Raw genomic sequence first — 7,250 nt, 5'->3', positions numbered from 1 at the left:
GACGTGTGCCCCATGTTCCTCGTGCGGAGTCAATGCACTCCAAAAATCTCCTAGTTGAAGAATTTCATATAAAAAATATTGGGGAAATTATAGGTAAATGTGCAATGACATTCACTTGATAGCCGCTAGCTTAGAATAAGTAACTGATGTGGTGGCCGTAGGTGTTGTGGTGATCTTGTCTTGATGATTGGTTGGTGGCAGTGGCAACGGCAGCGCCGTGCATGGAATGGGTGCCACCTTAGACGATGCAGACCGATCACCATAACATGGACTCCGAGAGAAACCAGTGGTTCCCGCCTCCTCCTGCAACAAGGCAACGGTACACGCTGTATCCAAATTCTTTGGGCGTAAAACCAACACAATAGCTTTAATGTCAGCGCGAAGGCCGTCAATGAAACGCATGGCGTCACTACGTCACATATGGTTTTTAGGGGCGGCTAATAAGCATTTGTAGGAGCGGTTCGGCCAGCCGCCCCTATCATACCGTCTCTACAAATCATGTATTTGTAGGGGCGGTTCCCAGACCACCCCTACAAATCGATTTGTAGGGGCGGTTGATACTGTAGCCGCCCTTATAAATCGATTTATAAGGGCGGTCTGAGAACACCAGCCGCCCCTACAAATTGATTTGTAGGGGCGGCTACAGTACCAACCGCTTCTACAAATCATTTTTCTGCCAAAAAAATAAATTTACAATTCAAATTCGACCAGAACATATATTTTTCATGCACAACTCCATCATGACTTATCTTCTTCTGCGATTGTACTAAAACTCAATGTCAATACACATTTATTTATACCAGATTATAACAAATATTCCATGACAATACACGGTGCAAATTATTGTGCTTGCTGTTCATTTAAACTATGAGACTCCACATAAGTATATGAAAAGTAATGTGAAAACCAATCTTCGCTCGATGCAATTAACACATGAGAGAACAAGACACACAGCAATTGATGGTATATCTGCTCGACCTGGAAAACCATGTGAAACATCCATGCCAAGAATTAATGTTGGTATTTGAGTCACAACTGGTATCATTTGACGATGTTCCAATGCTAGTTTAGAGTTCATTCCACCAAGCTAGTCAACAGGAAAAATCATATTAGTCAAGAAAAAAACTAATAACAGGATCTATGTTCAAACAAGGTGCGGCCACAAATCAGATGCTGACAAATGTATACCTTAGCATTAATTTTCAGAAGAACATTAGTGAAATATTGATCATTCATCTTATTACTGGGAGCTGATGAAAGATGTTACTATCTTGATAGAGTTCAAAGCATTCCAACACCTGGCAGACAAGAATTAAGGCCTACAGACAACCTTTATAATGCTAATCATAACTGAAGAAGCCTGTGATACAGGAAAGTATCAACGGATTAGAACAATACATAGAAAAATAGGAGAGGGAAATTTCAAAACTAATAATCAATACACTATAAAAGGTCAAAACAAAGAAAATTTTGGTTCTAAATTAATATAACAACTAAAGGCCACTATCATCTCATTTCGACAAACCCTGGCCATGTAGCTTCTTTGTAATATTTAGGAAACAATTCAATAGTCCAGCCTTTCAGATCATTCCTCTCATATTCTACTTAACCATGCTAATGCCATAGAAAGGTGTACTCTAAGTGATTTATCATTAATCCATACTTATCATATACATAATTTATCCTATGACTTACCCCTATTGTGAGTAGAATATTGGTTATGGTTTACTTCTCCATCAATAGCACAAGTTATTAATACATGTCCGTGTCAGACCTTCCCTGTGGTAAAAATATAAATAACGATACATGGAATACTCCCAGGTGAAGTGCTACAATAGTATAATTATCTGTGCGCTTGCAAATTCCTTTTATTTATATATATTCTTTCTAGTCACATGAAATAATAAAGTACTTCTTAGTGTCATTCTAGAAGTGGCACTAGGTTTTACCAATAAGCATTTCTGGCACCAATACTAGGGATGACAATCTAGTAAAAGATGCTAAGGAATATAAACAGCATACGGTGACTACTTAAAACAAGTGACACGTTAATAAATACCAACATTGATGTAGGCAGCATCTTTGTGGGTTTTGGGGCAGTCGTTCCTCGAATGTCCAACGTTGCCATAGACTTTGCATGTCATATGCGAGTCTATGGCTTGGATGGTGCCCTTCATTGCTTCCTTCTTGTGGGCACGCTCGTCTAACCTCTTCATTAATACATCTAGTTTTGTGGCAAGCATATTCGTCTCCTTCACGGTATGCATGCCTTTTTGTTGTTTCTGTGTTCTTTCCTCGCTCCAGCTCTTATTTGACACCATATTCTTGATGAGAGCCATAGCTCTATTGATGGTGAGCAAGAGAAAGGCACCTCTAGTAGTGGCATCGATGTGCACCCTCAATATGGGTGTTAACCCATTGTAGAAGTTCTGGAGCACAAGCTAGCTTTCTATCCCATGGCACAAGCATGCTTGGATGTACTCCTATAGCCTCTCCCATGCCTCAGGAATAGACTCCATGGAATTCTACTAGAAGATGGAAATTCTTCCCCTCAGGGCATTGGTTTTTCCCATGGGGAAGAACTTCAAGAGGAACGTCGTGGAGCATTTCGCCCATGTGTTGTCTGCTTCCTTGTCCTTGTAGAACCATTATTTCACCTTCCCCATGAGGGAGAAGGGAAATAGACGGAGTCTAAAGCTTTTAGGTGTGATGGCTTTGATGATGATGGTGTCGCACAGCTGAAGGAAGTGTTGTAGGTGCGCATTTGTGTCCTCGCTGGGCAAACCACAAAATGGGTTTGCCTGTACCATCATGATTAGGCTAGTCCTGAGTTCAAAGTTTCCATTGCTCGTGTTGACAGCAAGCCCAACGGGCATGTTGGAAATAGCGGAGATAGAGCACTCGAGGAGCGACTTGTTGGCCATAGCGGTAGTAGCGGATGGTGCAGGGGGGACTGGTTCGGTTGTCGGTGGAGTAGCAGAAGAAGGAATGGTATGGGACCGGCTCTTTTTTAGGAGTGCCTCTGGATTTTTGGTATAGTTTTTTGGCAAGTCAAAACCGGTCATACACTACCTTGTTTTCACCCACAACAGGAAAAAACATGAAAGATTAGCCTGCATGAGTAATGGCTACTACACAATTATATTATCATAGACATGTCCTGCTAGAATCTTTTAACTGATGCCTTCCCTAGTAACGACGCTAGAAATGCTTGTTCGCATTTCTTAGCGTCGTCACTAAGATTTGGTATATGCTAGCAATGTCGCCAAGACATGCCTTGATGATAGTTCTTAACAATTACAGAAACATTCCATAAGCGCATGGAATTATTGTTGTAGCATTTCACCCGAAAGTATTCAGGGTATTGTTATTTATATTTTCTGAAAGGAAGGCATAGTGTAAAAGTTCCTAGCAGGGATAAGGACAAGATAATGTGACTGTATACTAGACCAATACTCACTACAGGGGTAAGCCTTGATGGTTTTAAAGATAGTGTGACACACACTTGGGCCAACCTCAAGGATAAAAGAGAAAGAAAGAATAAAAGAATAAAAGAATGTTTCTTAAGTGGAGCAGGCTTATCCTAATATATTCATGCAAAGAATAGTGAGTGATCATACAAAATACATGGTTAGGGCTAGACCTAAGTATAAGATGGACAGGGAGAACTCTAGGCACTAGTCTACCAGCAAGCCAGGGAGGATTTACGAACTCCAATACGAATACCCGAACGTGGGGGAATACAAGGGATGGATAGGGTTGTCACCACCTGCCGCTTACCCCTCAACCGTGGAGCATCATCACATTCAAAGGCTTTCGTATACCCAAACAACATGCCCATGTATAAAGAATCTACCTGTATCCCCTAGGACATCGACCCTAGGGATCGATAAGCATAGGACATGGGCAAACCCGAAGGAACGACGAACCGCCACCTCAACTGAGCTCTAATTCTAATCATATAAGTTGTATGAATGATTAAGCATAAAGTTCTATGTGCTAAGTTCATAACATAAAAACTATATGCTAGGTTATATACGAAGATAATAACACAAGAACTATACTCTGATTCAAATGCAAAACTATAATGATAAGTAGAGGACAAGAACATATTGGAACTATCTGTATTTCTCATATCAAGTGTTGCCAAGATGTCCAAGCCTCTTACAAGCTTTTCCAAACACCAAAAGACTACTAAAACAAAAATATTACAAGTGTGGAATGATGTAGTGGCTCCAAAATGGTGTGGGGGGGGGGTATGACCCCCGGTACCCGCAAGGCTACACATGGGCCAAGCCGCTAGGGGAGGCCTAGCCCACAAGACTATGCATGGGTCGCGCCACCAGTCGAGGCCCAGCTTGCAAGATAATGCCACATGAAGTATGCTGCAAGACGACGTGCTTCACAAGGCAACGTAAAGATTGTCGGCGATCAATGAAATCTACTCGGATATGATAGATATTATACGATTTGTAACTTCCTATCTTGTAAACTGATCAGAATGGAAATAACCGATCTATAACCCAACCCCCCAAGCTATATAAGGTGGGTAGGGACCCCCCTCATTTTAATCGAATCATACACAATACAAACCATAGGAACATAGGACGTAGGGTATTAAGTTGACGGCCTGAACCTGTCTAAATCACTGTCTATTGCATTCTATGTCACCATCCAGTTCCCTCATGCGCACCTCCACCGATTCATCTACTACTATGGGCATACCCCTTGGTAGACTGTCGACCAGATTTTGTCGATAGTGGCACACTAGGTAGGGGGTGTTCATGTTGAATCCATGGTGAACCAGATGGTCACCTTCCCAAGCTCCATGGCCCCCCCACGAGCCAAGCCAGATCTTCATGGTCGGATCTATGACTGGGGTCATCAGCCCTGACGGCAACGAGGAGATCGTGGAGCCAGTGCAGGACCACCCTATGCCGATCATGCTAGTACCAGCAATGACATCTCTAGTCCTGGCACCATGTCGCTGGATCAGGAGATCCATCAGCAACAACAATCTGATTGCATCCATTGATTGGGTCACAGATCACCTAACAGAATGCCAGCTCCTCATGGATTTGGTCCTAGATCGATCTAGAGTGAGCGGTGATTTTCCCATGCTCCAAGATCACCAAGCCACAGTGACTGAGCGACCTACTCGGCCACACAGTGCAAGGCAGATAGATTTTGATCTGGTGATCATGGCTACTCTAGAAGGGTGCACAGTGCAGTGACGACCACTGCCCACCACCGACCTTCGCTTGGATGACTATGAAGCCCCAATAGAGAACTTGATGAGGCCCTACCCCTTAAGGGCTAGAGGGTGCAGGATCTACGTGTCAGAACAACGTCCACCACCTCTTCACCGACCATGTCAAACGCAATCACATAACCGACCTTTACATGATTGACCCAACTGACCCTGGTCAGCCTACGCCCATGGTCAACATGGTGGCTATTCATTAGCTCTTAGAGGATTCCCCTCTTCCAACCAAATCTCTTCATCATGTCTTGGACGAAAGCCCTAATGATTCTTCCGAGGGCTCAACTAGGACCCTCTTGACCTGCCCTACTTTCCCTCTAGGATTTGGGGGCATGATTTTCCACATTAGCCATGACAGTGTTACCAAGGATGGTGAAACTACTAAAGAGCGCGACGCTCGTCTAGCGAAGAACGCTGATCGCCAACGTCACCGAGACACAGAAGTGGCCTTGAGGCCAACGAAGACGGTCGCGGCCCATCCCGCCATAAATGCAATCTAGAAGAGGCATTTGACATGGTTGGCAACTAGCTAGTCTATTAGACTCCAAGTGCTAATCTCACTATCGCTTTCAATGAGCTCGACAAACTCCCTCACACTCCAGAGGTCGAGAAGGTCCATGCGCACATCATAGCTGCACATGTCTAGGTCAACAAGTTCCAAAACAAAGCACCATCTTACTCCACCATGTTGGCTCATACCCACCACTCCTGCCACTGCCCCTACCTCTATATAGATTCTAGGGGCAACTATGAAGCGTATTCACGCCAAGACGCCTACCCACCACGTCCTTAGGGAGGTTGGGGCAGCAACCGCAACTAGGAGGTCAATCAACCCAACCCTCGTTACCTTCACGATAACCTTAACGCCAGTGTAGATGCTCGTGGCCACATCAAAAACAGCAGGTCCGCACACTATGAAGTAGAGATGGAGCTCCGCCAGAGATTTGACGCTGAACATGAAGGATTCACTGCTCGCCAATCACCACTTCCTGCCGACACATCAGGACTTTGCCCCTTTATAGAGAAGCTCCGAGCCGTTCGGTGGCCACTAGGCTTCAAGGTCATTAGTGTCAATACCTATGATAGAAAGGCCAACCCCACTCAGTGGCTAACTCTATATGAGATCATCATAAAAGCCACGGGCAGAGATGAGGACATCATGGTAAACTACCTTCCTATCATGCTTAACCAGCCTACAAATAATTGGCTCCTTAGCTTGCAGGAGAACTCCATCCAATCTTGGGACGATCACAAGAAAGTCTTCACTGACAACTACATGGCTACATGCGAACAACCTGGCACCAAGTATGACTTGGAAAAGTTTCACCAGTCCTCCGAGGAATCTATGCGTGGCTTCATCAGGCACCTCTCGGAGACAAGAAACTTCATCCCCAACATCACCAACGTCGAGGCCATCACCACCTTCACCAAAGGGCTCTAACATGAGCAGCTTCGTAGCAAGCTATACCGCAAGAGGCCTACCACCATCGGTGAGCTGATACAAACAATGAATGGATACGCTAATGCCAAAGAAGCCAAATAGGCTGCCTGCTCTACTCATTGCAAAGACAGACGCTACGACGATCATGATCGCCACTGTGATGGTCATGACCATCATGATGACCATGATCGCCATCACGATGACCACAACCCTCAACATGATGATCGTCCAAAGAGCTCAAGAAGTAGACAAAGCCGTCATCACTAACCTGATACCTCCATCAACACTATTGACACCCATGTCAAGCGCACCTACGATGTGGATTTTGGCAAGCTACTGGACGGCCCATGCCCTATCCATAAGGATGGCAAGCACACCATGTGGGAGTGTAAGGGCCTAAAGACTGTGCTCAGGGGAGAAACATCAAAGAAGCAGTGGCACAATGACAATGAGACCGAGGACGGTCAAGGTAGAGACCAAGGCAAGAACAAGGGCCCTACATACCAGGATCCCACCAAGACTGTTGCTACAATTTTTGGTGGGAGG

The sequence above is a fragment of the Miscanthus floridulus genome, chromosome 9, assembly GCF_019320115.1.
Source record: "Miscanthus floridulus cultivar M001 chromosome 9, ASM1932011v1, whole genome shotgun sequence".
NCBI lineage: Eukaryota > Viridiplantae > Streptophyta > Magnoliopsida > Poales > Poaceae > Miscanthus > Miscanthus floridulus.
Note: the sequence above shows the minus strand (reverse complement) of the source record.